This window comes from Protopterus annectens, chromosome 14.part0 (genome assembly GCF_019279795.1).
Source record: "Protopterus annectens isolate FY-2018-M chromosome 14.part0, PAN1.0, whole genome shotgun sequence".
NCBI lineage: Eukaryota > Metazoa > Chordata > Ceratodontiformes > Protopteridae > Protopterus > Protopterus annectens.
The window spans coordinates 967,261,629-967,278,470 of record NC_056748.1 but is presented as its reverse complement, the minus strand read 5'-3'; positions in this window follow the sequence as shown (position 1 = coordinate 967,278,470).

Genomic DNA, 16,842 nt, shown 5'->3' with positions numbered 1-16,842 from the left:
TGTAAGACTCCAAACACTGGCCAGTCTGCAGATAGCCCTACAGGTGAGAGTTTCCCCAACCACATAACACTGTCATGACAGATATTAAATCATGTAGAACACCCATATCCACACAAATCCTGTTAAACCAACATTACTTCAAATGTAGAAGAGCAATACTTACATTCTGTCCTCATGTCTGGAACACCCCCCTCCTGTTTGTTGGCCTTTCTCCGCAGTGTATGTTGTAAGAGGTATATCCAACTACCCTCTTTGATGCTGTTTGTCAAACACCCAGATGAAGTCCTGCTCACAGTGAATGAAAAGGGCCAACACCCACACGAAGTGCTTAGTTATAGGAGTGTGTTTCCATGCAATTGGCTATAGGAATGATACCACAGCTGTTCCACATGCAATCAGCTAGTGGGGGACTACAATTCATGCACAGGCCATCAGCTGATCATGAGCATCACTTACAAAACACAAGCTGCTGCCTAAGCAAAGTAGATGTACTTTTCCACATCCACCAGAGAGGGAGTGAGAGAGACAGACAGAGACAAAGTAAGAAAGGAAGGGAGTAAGAGAGTTAGAGCTAAGCATGTTTGTGTGTGATCCATGGGTGGAGAGGGGCATCTGGGCATTATGACAGTTGCCTTTATTGTGTACTAGTCCATACTGTCACATGGTAATTGCACATGACTTTACACATTTATGGTTGAGGATTGTCAACTAAAATCTCTACAATGTTTAGAAAATGTTGGCCTTGTAATGCTAACAATGGGACATGTAGCTCCTCAGTATAATGGTGTGGCAAAACCCACACTGCAATGGACCCTGTCATTACACAATTACCCCAACAGGACACTGATAACACACACAAACACACACACTTACCAGTACTGAGTTTCAAACCCCTACCTGACCATGTATTGCTATTACATTGTTATGCAGTTATTGCATGCACCATGGAGCTTACATAACGGAGAGCTGTCCAAGTGTATCTTTGCAGGTGAGTGACATCAGCAACAGTGATAAAGGAGGGATAAGGGAAGTGTAGTACATGTGGCTGTCCACAAAAGCAGGTGTAAAGGAAGACATGTGAGTGTGAATGGCTTAAATCATTAATTTCCACACACACACACACACACACACACACACGCACACACACTTGCCAATACTGACATGCATGGGTTCATTGCTTCAAATGTGTGTAGTAGTTGAGTGTGCCAGAAGGCTGTACAAGGCTAGGCAAAGGGAATAGCTTGGCATCAGGCCATATGACAATGGTCTCCAGTGTGTGGCTCCTTGGTGTAGTCTCTGGATTGGCCACACAGGTGGGTGTTGTATTCACCATCCACTCATCTGGGTTACTATTGTAGGGGGCCAGTGCTGTGCAATGCTTGCCATGTAAGTGATCTATATTCCATAACATGGACAGTGCCTGTGTTGTGCACATGTCCCACATGCATGTTCTGTGATGTGTGGAAGTGTACCTGGGGTCTCTGGGGCATGTTGTGTGAACAGATTCTCATCATCTGATGTGGCATTCCTAACCTCATTTGGTCAGACCTGGCTATGGAACCAAGGTCGTGCCTGCACCTACATTGACAGCATGATACAAGTATTCAGTGGAGTTTGTGGCATCTGTCCGTACAGGGCATGTGTATAAGGCATGGTATTCCCTTTGTGGGTTACATTTGGAGACTCAGCAGTTGTTGCAGGCATCCAGTGGGGAACATAGCAAAGGGCTACTGTAAGCAATTATTTGCCTATTGTAAGGATGGAACAGGGTGCCATGTCCTCTTACTTGCTGGATAACACACACTCAGTCATGGAGATGTTACACATCACAGTACATTCTGATGTCAGTGGCAGTGTTGTGGTCAACAGGTATGTAGACCACTGCAATCACACCATGGTTACTATCTGTGGGCAATATGCAGGGAGCTACCAATATAGTGGTTGTTGCCCAGCCAAGTGTATTTGTGTATGAGACATGGGTGGAGAGTGTTCTCTGGGTAATACAAGGGTTGCCTATACTGAACACTGATCCATAATATCATATGAAGGGCTATGGATTGTCTACACCAGCCTCTCTGCTGTTTGACATCTGTTGTCCTTGTAAGGTGGATATTGTGACATATAGTAGGTCTTCAATATAATAATTTAGCAAAACCCGCCTCACAGTGGATCCTGTCATTACACAATCACAGCAACCTCCCCACAGGATACTGATCTCTCACACACCCACACACACACACACACACACACACACACACACACACACACACACACACACACACGCACATACACACTATACCATTATGCAATTATAGCATGTGCCACTGAGCTTATAGGGCTAGCCCTTCTCCAAAGGTGTATTTCAAAGGAATGACATCAGCAGGCTTGCTAAAGTACGGCAATGGAAGGTGTAGTGACTGTGAATGGCCTCAAAGGGATCAACCCCTACACACACAAACACAGAGTTTTACAGTTGCTATGTCTGGGATTAGAACTCCTACCTAGCTAGTACATCACACTATAGCATTACACAGTTATTGCACATGCCACAGGGATGAACCTTCTCCAAAGGGGTATTTCAAGGTGACTGACATCAGCAGGCTAGCTAAACTAGGGCAATGGGGAGTGCAGTGTGTGAATGGGCCATAAACCATTCCTCTGGAAGCACACACACAACACTCAGTCACACAAAACTTTACATTTGACAAGACTGTCTATACACATGCTAGATGAATAGTGACTTGTACTGTCAATGTTACACAGTTATCACAAGCACCACAGACACTATAGTGCTGAGGGCTACCAGAAGCAAATGCCTACAGTGATAGTCATTAGCACATCATGTGATTTTGGCCAATTGGATGTGTTGTGGGTGGGACAGGTCTCATGATGGGAAGTGCTTTGACACTATCTATCTCTCTCTTCTCCACATCTATGTTTGTGTATGTTTGACCTATTATAGTGTGTTGTCCTTGGATATATGTGTGTATTCCTATCCGATGTGTGTGCAAAGCATGACTGATGTGCAATGTGGACATCTGCAACTGTCAGATATGTATAGTCCACTGTTGTTGCCAGATACGGGCTTCATTTCTAGTGTGGGAGCATGCCCAGTATGACCTTTCTGTATTTTGTTGTCAGACATGGGCTTCATTTCTCTAAGTGTGGGAGCATGCCCAGTATGATCTTCTGTATTGTATGTGTGAATCCATTCCAGGTAGGTTGTACACCAGTGCAGGCATTTGTGTTCTACACCTACAGCTAGCAACCCATTTCTGCAGGATATCTGTAGGTAAGTTGAAAATATGGGGTCAAAATGAGCAAAGGACAGTGGGATACTGTAACTAATTGTGTCTGTTCTCCTTCTGCTACATGGTTTTGGTGTTAGCAGAGATATTCAGACATATATACTGTTTTACACTGTGATGTATTATGTCATCAACTACTGACAGATATACGTATTTGCTCACAGTAATTTCCTGGGGAATACAAGATGAATGAAGCTGTGTCCATTATTGTGGTCTGCAGCCTACATATTCCTGCACAATCATGCCATTCTGGAGGGGGACCTGCATACATTTGCTGATGGGTCTGTGCAAATGATCCAGCACCTTGATACTGTGGTGGCTGAGGATCCCAATCTTGTACATCTATCGAAGTGACAGAATGGCCATATCTTGCAGTGGCCATACCTCTCAGCTGTACAGATTTACACAGGTTACCCAGGGGCAGGGCTCATATATCTGGTCATTACCCCTTCACATTGTGGTTTATGAGCATTTTTGTAGCCGCCCATTCCTGTGTTTGTAGGCAGGGATAGTATGGGCACACATCAGAGTTTCAGACTTCACACACTCCATGGCGTCCATGCTTCTACCCCCCCCCCCGTTAGTCTATCCTCTTCCCAACATTATGCAAGCAATATCTGATAAGTATCCTTATAGTTATCACTTCATCCCAGCAGTATTTAGGGGTTGGTCCACAGTTCATGCAGTAGGACATGGTGGACATGCTACTGGGATTTGTTGACATGGCCTTGCATTTGTGTTCTGTGGGCCGTGTTATGTCATTATTTGGGACTCCATGAGATAACATACATTGGCATTACTAGTGAGACACAGGCCTTTGACAGAGGACTGCCGGGCATTTAGTAGTGATGCAGGCCATCTGTAGCAGGCCAGTGCATTCTGTCACTCCTACAGTCCCATGCTGTAAGCCACTATATTCCCCTGGGGTGACAGGGTAGATGTGCAAGGTGTTAATGTCAATAGTTTCTCTCCTTAGTGATCCATTGGTGTGGATGCTGGCAGGATGCTGCTTACAGCTAGGGGCACACCTGCATGGGATACCTCTTCAGCATGCTGCATTCTGTGGCTATTCCCATACAGAGGTGGGAGTCATATTGTACGCATTCCCAACAGTAGGGATATGACCTGTGAGGAACCTGTGGCTGATGGTGGGGTGAGTTGAGTGTATGTGTGCTATGAAAGCTACTTGCAGCTGACTCACAGATATACGTGGGGCATTCCCCTTATGCTGACTTGTGCGGGGACATCAGTGGTTTCTCAGTACTTCATAACTGTGTCCTTTGTGGTCTGCCAGTGTTTGGCCAGACTACATCAGTATTCTATACTACACAGACAACTAATGTGCTGCTAACTTGTATGTACAATTCCAAAGGTGTGGCCATTTGACAGTAACATTTTATACACTCTCTGTCTGGGTACTTCCACCTGTGTACTGTGTGTATGTCTGGACCCACATTCATGCCATGGCCATCTTTCAGATGGTGACAGATATTACATCTGAACAATTAGTATGGATTACTGCTGGACTGTGTCTTGCTGGGATGCATTGTGTTTGGCACTGCAGTTGTTAGAACTTGGCCCTGTCATCAACAGTACTGGCCATTGGCCACCAGGACACAACCCTCCATGCCTACATACTGACCACTTTCACACAATATACAACACACAACAGCCTAACACACAAAGCACTGCATACTGTACACGTGCAACAATCTATCCTGCTAATTTGGCCAGCTCAGGCAATCTGTGCTCCACTGTTATTATATCCACACGTAAATGTTACTACATTTCTATGTAAGATTATGGGGGGGGGGCACACCTGACAACTGTAAACATTTGCTATGACCGTACTAGTATTTCATGTACTCTGTTGGTTTCCATTTCATTCTGTATTCTGACCTATCATGCAGACTACAGGCATATCAGTGTAGTACAGATATTAGGTTTTATTGGCCTACATTTCAGTTTCAGACTTCAGAATTAACATCCCACTGCCTTACCTGTTGTAGTCTGTCTGCGTAGATCTGAAGGGGGGCTGTTGTCCATTGCCATCAATCAGAGGCCTTAGCACAGCCTTTCTTTGTGGTCATCTACACCTGTCCTGCTGGCTGAGACTGTTGTTGGGTATGCAAGCCTCACTGACATGCATGTGTGTGTTCTATGGACACACATTTGGCCCTCCACGTGTCCTGCAGTGAAATTTGTCACCTTGTCTAGTACTGCCTACTATGTTGACACCAGTATTTGTTATGGATTTCATGCTGCCCATATAGGTGTTTACTATCTGCTGCCATCCCATTCAGCCACCCAATTCCCTTGCATGCTCACATCTGCACCATAGATACAAGTTGCAGAACATACTACTCCATTCAACAATTGATAGTAAGAGTGACTTACCTTGTGGCTGTGCCAGTATTAAGGACGGTGCTGGAGGGCTGACTATGTCAAATGCACATAGTACACTCCCTGTACATGGTTAAGCACAGGTAGTGTCATGTTTGGCATCCCTTTTACTGTATGTGTGAGTCAGAGAGAGGTGTCATTCCCTGGGTTCCTACCGTGTCAGTGTATGTGCTATGCATTGCCTCTTTGCCAAAGCCTGGGCATACTGGGCACGCCTCCTTCTGTCTACAGGGGCAGGCTCAGGTTGTTCCTTCCCCAAGTCACTCTATGCCTGTGCTGGCCTTGGCAATGGTGGGGGGCTGTGTGGCCCTGCCCCATGCTGGTCCTACTGCAGCTGTTTCTGCAGGATCATATTGTGCAGCATGGCACATAAAATGACAATTTGGGTACATGTAGCTGGAGAGTACTGCAAGGCTCCACCGGATATTGTTCAGGCAACGGAACCATGACTTGAGCATCCCAAACACATGCTCTATTATGATTTTGGTTTGTGCGTGTGCCTCATTATGGTGTTCTTGTTCAGGTGTGTGTGCATTTCTGATGGGTGTCATCAGCCACGGCTCCAGTGCGTAACCAGCATCCCCCACTAGGTGGCCATATGGGATGTCCCCACTGGCAAATATCTTGTACAGCTGTGTCATATGCCAGATGTGGGAGTCATGATAGCTTCCAGGGCTGCCAGCACACACATTCATGATAATGCCCTGGGCATCACACATGACCTGGCAGTTGATGGAGGGGAAGCCCTTGCAGTTTAGATAGACCCTACCCCGCTCACCAGGTGGTGCTTTGATGTGCATGTGCATGCAGTCTATAGCACCCACTACCTCACGGTATTCTGCTATTTGGTGGAAGAGACACATATTGCTGGTCAACGCCTCGAGGGTGTTGTGGAAATATATGTGCTCACCGGCATGTGCTGACATGGCATCCAGGAACTGGTGGAGCACCCTGGATGCTGATGTCTGTGAGATCCCCATGATACCCCCAGTTGGACTTTGGAAGGTACCTGTGGCTAGTATTCTTAAGCCTACACATAATTTGGATTCACTGGGATGCGCTCCCCTCTGTTGGTTCTATGTGTGAGGCATGGCCAGCACAGCTCAACAATTTGCTGTAGGAGGTCCCTCTATAGCGCTCCACTATCTCCAGCTCATGTAGCCCCTGGTAGGTTACCCTGGGTCTGTACACTCTTCTCCTTCTCAACACTGTAGGTTGGTCATCACCATTCTCATCCTCACCACCCTCAGCCTCTTCCACATATTGATTTATGAGAGCAAAAGCAGCCCCTATCATTTTGTTGCTGTTGTTAGGTAACATTTCCACATTTGTGTACACCAGTGGTGTTGAGTTTGTGGGAAAAAACAGAGGGAAAGGTGTTTACATAGTTTATAGTAGTGTGCTGGGCTGGGCTGGACTGCTGCCTGTGTAATTAGCTGGTTCTGATGCATTTCACCTGCCAGCTATGCTAGTTCACCTTGATTACTTTCCTACTGCTGTTTTCCCTTCCCATTACCTTCCCATTTAAGCTCCAAATGGAGCTGCTATTTCTTGGTTATTATTATTTTTCTTTTGTTTAAAACCCATTTAGGCAATGTAAATACTGCTAGGCAGGTTCAGACACACCCCCTTCCTTAGCTGTGCTTAGCTCAGGGCAAATACGGGCCACAGAACTCCAATAAGCTTACAGCATGCATGATACCCCCCCTTATGAAGTCATCATGCTCTTAGGCTTACACCATGGTATTACTGCACCTACACAGATGGTGCAAGCTAGCACTGAGGGGAAATATGTGATTCAGTATCATTGCTCTCATTTGCATAGGACTGACTGCTAATGCTTGGTTACAAAACTGACACTCAGCCTTCCCCCTTAGCAGCCACTATTCCATGGTCTTGTTGTATTATGCATGCCATTGACTATTATGGCAAAATTATGATTTTGGTTTAAAAGCTTATTTCCAGTTTTTTTTATTATTTTCGGGCCGATCCCATTTGCACACCGCTGCCCTGCGCTTAAACAGCTGAAATCGGCCAACAAAAAAAAAGTTAATTTTTATAATTTTGAAATTAAGTTTCATGCCTATGGCCATATATTTGGCCTTTGGCATACCTAACCCTTCTAATACATGCATTTGGTTTGCAGAAATGTATTCAGTTAATGACTGAAATCATTTCTGCAATCTGCACTATTCCTGCATTAATGTCTGTCTGCTTTCTGGATTGCTAATTCACCACATTTGCATCGTTTTCACCAGCAAATGAGGTAATTAGTATATAGGGTCGTGTCCATGTAGGAATAATACAGGAGTGCTTGTGCACATCCTGGGAGCTTATTCCTGGATCGCACAGCAGCCATATTGTCTGGAGCAGCTCTAGCACTATTCCTGCATGCCATGCAGAGCTTGCTGAATCCTGGGGAATGTGTCTAACGGTAATGATACAAGGGTGGGTGGTGTTGGGTAATATCAGACATTCCAGTGCCAATAAGGCTCAACGCCACTAAGCCAAAAATGTTTGATGTCAGAAAGCCTACAAACAAGTCAAATATCATTCAGAAATACTCACCCTGCTCAGTATTATTACTTGCATACAGACAAGTCAAATATTGCTTAGTAATACTTATCCTGCTCAGTATTATTACTTGCATTAGTACAGGCACATACATGTTAAAATATGCTAGAGAGAGCCAGAGGAATATCAAGCCTATTGTCTTGTGATGACACCATCAATAAGGTTTGTAACAATCTTGTCAACATGAGACAGTATTTTATTTACATTTTATTAAGCAGATTTTCATTTCTCTGTTTTCTCCTATTGATAAGTATAACCTAATTAAGCTGAAATGTATCTCTCTCTCTCTTATCTATCTGTATTTATATATCAACATCTATCTATCCCTATATATAAATCGGCTGTCTGCTCTTGTGGTCTGGTTTGAGTGTGTATGTTGGAATTAGCAGGGCTACAACAAAGGGCGTTTTTGCAGGATTGTTGAGTTAATGGCTGCAGGAAGAAGTACGTTAGAGATTAATTGTGCGTTTGATAGATCTTTGCTATTTCTTTGAACTGCTGCTTGAGATACATTTGGCCCAAAGTGATTGCTTCCAGTATTGCCTCTGTGGAAAGTTTATGAATACTGATTTCTACAGGCCATGTGTAGCACAAAATAATGCGAACTACGAAACAAGATTATGCATTGATTTGGGTATGGGTAGGTGTCCTAAACTGGGTTCAAAAGGAGGATCATGGGCATTGATGATTTGTTATAAAGTCTGTGGTGTGGGGGCTTTATTATATTATGATAAATCACAATAATAAAAGTCAAGGTGAGTTAAGGTGACTTGGGCTATCACACATCAAACATGCTAAAAGGATAAACGCTTTACTTTGCTGGCAAAAGGCATGTTTTGCCCCCTTTCAGGCCTGGAACAATAAAAACAATGATTTTCAGAATATGCATGCATTTGTGATGACTGATATTTGTGAGGTATTCTCCCTGGCCTGTATGAGCCATTGACCCTAGCTCATATTGCTAATGGCTAGAAAACTGACAGTGATGAATGGATGAACAAATAAATAAATATACAGTATGCTATCAGAGAACAGAGCTAATTCTAAACACATGTTGTATGGTACCATACCTTGTGGAGGGTAAGGAAATATGGGACATTTCAAATTTGGAATTTTTTAAAGCTATACCAATAACTCATTAACAAACCCACAGTGCTTTTCCAAATGTGTATCTATAAATTCCTTTTTGTGGGGTGAAAATATCCAATCTCTTTAGCGTTGTCGCCTCACAGTGAGATGTTGTCCTGTTCGATTCTCAGCTAGAGCATCTTCTGTGTGGAGACATGCGTGAATGGGCGTACCTTCGTTGAAGGTTGTGCGTCAGGGCCAGCAACCCGGCATGTAAAAATCTACTGCCAATCATTAGCGGACCGGAGTTTCACTGTGGCGACCCCTAACTGGGAAAAGCCGAAAGACACAACAAAAGGAAGTGGAAGTAAACTTTCATGTCAGATGCCTGAGAATATGATAATGGATCAAGTTGTCAAGCCCATTTTGTATGCTGGCTTCAGAAGTGATTGTCTTATTTACAGTATTATGGACAACAGCCTTACTGTAGTTCTTAAGGATCCTGTAGAACAGAAAATGAGCAATTGTATGGTGTTACAGCAGAAACCTCAAACTGTAAAATTTCTGTAGTTAAGCTGTGTTCTTCTGTAATTAGTAAACAAAACCTATTCTCTGTGGAGGATTTTAAGGCCTTTTCATCACATGAACCTTCTCTAACTTTGTCAAATTATATAAACATAACTAACACAATACTATCTCAACTTAAACACTGTTATAAAATCTTTCATTTACTCCTCCCTTCAGCCTGGTTTTCCCCTAGCCAAAATTGTTATTATCCATAAACTGGAATACTGCCTTCCTCTGATTATCTTTTACTCAGCACAAAATTACCAAAGACTTTAGAGCACAAAAGATAAAATTTACTGATTTGCCCACCTTGGCAAAAATAGATCTCACCATTGTAACTTCCTACAATGTTTAAAATGGCTTCCAGTCATTGAAAGGTCACCTTATCGTGTAGGCACTCTTATTCATAAAATACTCAGCAGTGGCCATTGCATACCATTGAGAGGGAAACTACCTATCCAGGACAATGTTTACTCCCTGAGAAGTACCCAGGAGAAAGTTATCACATTAAGCAGAACTCCAAATAAAACAGCTTTTGGAGAATGGGCTTTCTCCTGACTAGGCCTGGCATTATGGAAGAGACTCCCAACTGAATTAAGGGGCTTAGAATTTCTTATTGAGTTTAGAAATGCCTACTCTGACCTCTTGCACAAAGAAACTGGTATAACTGTTTTAGGGATTATAGTTAAAAACACAATTTGCTATCCAGCAGTATACTGCCTCCAGCAAGATAGCTTCAGTGAAATGTTGAATACTAACAGAATTTTACCTGCAGCAAAACAGTCTTTCCCTGCTTGTTATCGTAAATGCTGAAATATGAAATGTGCTTTATGTATATACCTTAAATATTGTAAACAACTTTGGTTTTAATATTAGCTCTGTTGTTGCAATGATTCTCTCTATATTAATGCTGTTTGCTTTTGTCTCTGTCCTTTCTGCTTATGGCTGTATACAGTCTTCCAACAAGCCCACCTAACCAGTTACCAAATAATAAATAAGCTATTGGTTTTATTTATATTTTTCATATAACTGTAACTGCTTGTTGTTTTTGTAAAATATATGAAAAATATATTTTTCTGACTTTACTGCATCTAGCCCAGGCTTTCTTTTAAAAAAGGTCCTTGGACTATCTCAATTAACTCAGTTATGAAATTTATAAATAAATAAATGCATAAATAAATAAATAAATAAATAATAAAACAGGGATCCATTTCAGAAATGCAATCAATATGTGATCAGCACAACTGCAACCAGAAATAACACAAGAAATAACATATTCTTTGAAATTCACCCTATCCACCTCAGATCTGTAACCCTCACACCCCTGTTTAAATATAGAACTCTGACATCACTGTATCTTGAAGTAAGGAGAATTTCCCAAGGTTTCATAGTGCTCTTTGGAGACTTGATCACTAACATCTGTCACTTCAGTGTGGCATACAAAATAGAAATATGCATCACATATTGTACATATAAGTCAGAATAACTGTTTGAAGTATGATGCTAGGGAAAGCTACCTGAAACAGTCTGAGCCATTAGAAGTAAAAAGAATAAATATGTTAAAGACATCAACTGGTATCTGCCTGCAAAAGTGATGAATGTTGCATCGTTTGAGCAATCAAGCGACAAGCAAAAGTGAACATGAGAACAATGAATCGGGGTGCTTTTCAGATAGTTTATCAATAAAAAAACAAAGAAATGCTAGTTAATATAGGATATGAGTCGCAGAGATCTGGAATGATATTTTGTAATACTGAAATAAAGATCTTATGGCACCAACTGATATGTATAAAGCACTTCATAAAACAAATATAAACTACAAAATTGTTGTGGTAATACTTGCTGTACAAATCCAGGCAATATAAAGACAAATATGATAAAATCCATTTTGTGCTATCAAATGTAACTAAGTCAATAGTTAGACTTGTTTAATTAGACAATATTTTTTAGTGCTACAGAGCATGCTTCTCTGTTCTTGGGTCGAAGCAAACCAAAAGTTGTGTCTGGGGAGGATTTTCAAGATTTTTTCTCACATATCATGCTGATGAGATGCAAAGGCACTTGGGATAGTTAATTCCTTTTAGATTCATAGGTTCATAGGTTCATACTAGGCTATCTGCCCTAGGGCATTTATAAGCCTAGCCAGAGTGTGTTTGGCTTTTGCCATCCATTTTAAATTAATTTTGCTATGCCCTTTTTCAAGGTTAGTATATTGTGCCTCTGTCTAACAGTGACACAGAAGTGATACCCGGGGTAAACCTATGATCTCCCATCCACTCATCAAGATTCCTCTTGAAGAGAGTCAATGAGGGACTCTGCCTAACCTGGACTGGGATTTTATTCCAGAGTGAAGGGAGCCTCTGGGTTATGAATCTGTCCCTCCAGCATGTCCTGTTTATTTCAGTGCTGAGGTTCAAGTCTCTCAAGTGCGTAGCTCGATGGGATTTGGATTTTCTGAGGTGCAGCATGTCCATTAATTCCGGGTTGGACATGGCTTTATACGTCAGGCACAGATCGCCTCTGAGCAGGCGGTATGCCACTGAGTAGAGCTGGAGTTTCTTTAACTGGGCAGCATATGGCATCTGTTTGAGCCCTTTGATCCTCTTGGTGAGGTACTTTTGAGGTCTTTCCAGTTGCTGCAGGTGTCTGGTAAGGTACATCCCAAAAGGGGCATTGTACTCAATTATGGGCCTGATGAGGGATGAGTAAAGAGGCACGATGACCTCCCTGATCTAGATGTGAATCCCTTCATGATTAGGTGGGCTATATAAAATGTTTTTCTAACCACTTTGACCACGTGGTTGTCAAATGAGAGATCGCTATCAACTTGGGTCCCCAGGTCCCTAATTACTTCTTCTGTACTTAATGGATTACCACCTATGTGGTAATTTGTGGGCACTTTGTTTTTGCCAAAGGGGATGACTATACACTTTTTGGCGTTTAGCTTGAGGCCATGGCTCTGGCACCAGTTGTCTGTTTCTATGAGGCCCTTTTGGAGGATGCTTGTGTCGGCTGGAGAGTCGATTATGGCGCCCAGTTTGCAGTCATCTGCGAACTTGGTCAGCCACAGTCCTTCCGTGTTGGCCTGTACCTCTGAGAAATATATACCGAACAAGAGCGGTCCCAGGACTGAGCCTTGTAGGATGCCACTTGTAACTGATTTGGAGTCTGACATGGCTCCAGCAATTCTAACCATGTGGGTTCTGTCCTTGAGCCAGTTTGCAACCCATCTAGTGATATAGGGGTTTATATTTAAGCTGGTGAGCTTATCTATAATGCCCGAGTGGGGTATTGTATCGAAGGCTTTTGCGAGGTCCAGGTAGGCTGTGTGGACCACCTTCCCCTCGTCAATGGCCTTGGTGACCGTTTCAAAGAAATCAGCCAGGTTTAAGAAGCAGGATCTGCCCTTAACAAAGCCGAACTGGGTAGGCTCCAGTGTCTGTAGGTCCCCAATATATTTATTTATGAGGTCCATGATGATCCTTTCCATAGCTTTACAGACCAAGCTAGTCAGGCTTATGGGGTGATAGTTTCCAGGATCCGTTGAGGCACCACCTTTGTGGAGAGGGACCACTGTTGCTGTACACCACTCTTTGGGTATGTATCCTGTAGTAAGGCTGAGATTGAACAGTAGTTTTATGTTTGGGTTTAGCTCTTCTTGGAGTTCATGTAGGACGCAGCCTGGGACACCGTCTGGTCCCATTGATGCTGTGTTTTTTGCTTTGGAGAGGGCAGCTCTTACCTGAGCATCTGAGATGCCAGGGGGGCATCACTCTGCTGGGATTGAGATGTGCCCTTTTGGTGGGGAGGGGGGTGAGAAGATTGCGCTGAACCTGTCAGCTAGGATGTTGGCAATGTCTGTGGGTTCGGTGTATTTTTTGTCATTTTGGACTAATTCTGAGCATATCTGGGAATTCCCATCCAGGTTCCTAACATAACTAAAGAAAGCCTTGTGATTATCCTTAGTGTCCTGTGCAATTTTTCTCTCGAAGCTGGCCTTAGACGATTTTATGAGTGCCTGTAGTTTTTTGCTAATACTGATCAGAGATGCCTTCCCTTTTTGGGATTTTGCTCTATCATGTAGTAGCTTCCTCTTTCTATTGTATAGTTTATTTATGGCTGGGGTCCACCAGACAGGACGTCTATCTTTGGAGGATTGGGTCTTGGTTTTATTTGGGATTGCATGATCCATGCATTCCTGAAGGTGTTCATAGAATGCGTTTATAAAGGATTCTGTGGTCTGGGCAGTATTTTCCACAGGCCCGGGGGCTTTGAAGGATTCCACCTCGGTTTTGAGGAGTGTGAAATTTGCTTTAGAGAAGTTTTTCACTGTGGTTTTCAGGGCAGGGGGTGGAGTCAGGATGTGAATATCCAGTGAGATTAGTTTATGGTCTGATCTTACCAGTGAGGGATACACTTCTGGTCTGGAGCATAGAGTCTCCATGTTGGTGATGATCAGGTCCAGTATGTTTTCCCCTCTTTTGGGAGTGGTAACAAGTTGTTCTATAGCATTTGAGTTTATAAATTCTAGGAACCTTTGGGCTAGGGTGTTGGAGCTAGAGTAATGCTCCCAGTCTATGTTTGGGTAGTTGAAGTCGCCCAATATAATGGTGTTTGGAGAGACCTTCATATTTTCCAGTGGTCTCAGGAAGGTCGAGTGGGGTTCCTGGGTTTGGGAGGGTGGTCTGCAGCAGGCTATAAACTGGAAGGCAGTTTTACCTACTGTTAGCTGCACATGGATAGTCTCTGATGCTTCATGCTGTGCCACCAACCTGGAGGTGTGGGTATCTTTGACAAATATTGATACTCCCCCTCCTTTTGTGATTCAGTCCAAGTTTTGGGGCTGAAAAGCATGGCATAAGGTATAACCTGGTAGTGCTGGAGTGCTTTCAGGAGCCTTGAACCAGGTTTCTGTTACTGCACAGATATCAATGTCCTCCATGCTAAGGAGAGTTTCGAGTGCATGCATCTTGAGGTTTAGACTTCTGGCGTTGAGTAGCATTACTCTTAGTTTCTTATCCCTTGTGATACCTATGGAGGTGGGTTTGTCTTTTGAGCCTTGCCTAAAAAAGGCACTATGGGGGTAGCAAGAGCCTTTGCCAATACCCGAAAGCCCAGGGGTTACAGGTTCAAGCCATCCCTAGTGAAGCATCATGGCTTGTCGAGCATGTCATCCCAGGCTGACAGGCATTGGATCCCCTTTGAATGACACCAATACTTAAGCCAGTTGTTGAAATTGATCATTTTGACTTCATATTGTGGCATTATTCTTGGTGAGGGTAAGATGCTACTCAAGGTCAGGGTCATACCGGCCTGGGCTACATGCTCAGAGAGCTCCTCTATGTCTCTTTTCATGTAGTCCAAGGAGGTATGTCTCAGGTCATTCACACCAGCATGGACAATGACTGAGTCATATTTGTACTTGCCTTGGAGTGACCTGAGTGCTTGTGTTATGTGGCGGATCCTAGCGCCCGACAGGCAACTCACCGTGACCTTCTCCTTGTTCAGCCTGGTGAGCGGGACTTCAGTGTGCCTGACGATAGAGTCACCTATTACAAGTGTATCAGGTGAGTTGTTTAGCCTTAAGAGCTGTGACTGTTCGGCACACTGGCTTTGTGAGCTATGTGTTGCACGTGTTTTTTTTTGGGGTAGCAGTTGCTTGGGTGTCTGCTTTGGAGGTCTCAGCTGCTTAGGCAGATTTTTATTTAGAGCCTCCGAGTATGTTTTTTATGTGTATATGTGTTTGGTTTGCTGTTGTGGTAGGTCTATGTGAGACTGGAATTGTAGTGAGTGTGGTTTCCTTCTCCTCCTGACTGGTTTCGCCAGTACTGAGTTGAGAGAGCTTAGCCTCCAGTATGGCTATATGGTTGCATCTCTCACATGTGTTGGAATTTGTTGGAAGGAGGAGAGGGTTGTCTGTGTACATGAGGCAGTTGTAACATTGCCTCAAGATTCCCAGATTCACCAGCTGGACCGGAGAGGAGATTGACAACTGACCTTTGGGCATGCTAGAATAGTATTGGGAATTCCTTTATAATTGAAAAAAAAGGCCAATGGGGAACGAATTACTCAAGGGGAGTTTGTGAGGGTGTAGTGCTTTTAATATTTTAGTGCTGACTTATATAATTGCTTTAGTGAGCAAGTGCCAGGTAACTTAAATGCAATGTGTTACAGGTAACTTAAATGCAAAAACGACAAACAGTAACTTTCTTTCAAGTGAAACAAGGAAATAAGTGCAGTAAGCAATGCAGATATCACTAGGGATCCACAGAAGCGCTGAAAAGCCGCGTTTTAGGTGGAATTAGCGTTTCAGGGAAATAACAAGCAAACCAACAACAAGCTAACAAATAAAGCTAGATTCAGCAGGCCTGGATCTAGTCTATGCTACAGCAAACAAGGTGTACCAATTTCAGTAAGAAACAGTTCAAATATGCAGGCACTATAAGCCTTTAACCAGAAATTCCCAGCTCAGAAAGGCAGAGTCCAGCCTCTCCTCTCACAAGAGTGCAGACCACGAACCTTCTTAATGTAAAATAACTGGCCTGACACCCAAGTGCTTAAACCAGAACTAATACACTTTTAAAATAACAGACACCGAACCCTCAATCAGCAGTTAACAACTTAGAAGGATGTAAGCTACCTGTCCTGCCACAACAGTGCAGGCCACAAACCTTCCTAATGTAAAACAACTGGTCTGAAGCCCAAGTGCTTAATCCAAAGGACTTAGAATGATAGCTACACTTTAATCAAGTTACTACCAAGCAGTAATAAATACAATTGAATACTTTAAAGAATGCCTGGATTAGTGCTCAAGTTATACAAACAAAGCTAGATTCAGCAGGCCTGGATCTAGTCTATGCTACAGCAAACAAGGTGTACCAATTTCAGTAAGAAGCAGTTCAAATATGCAGGCACTATAAGC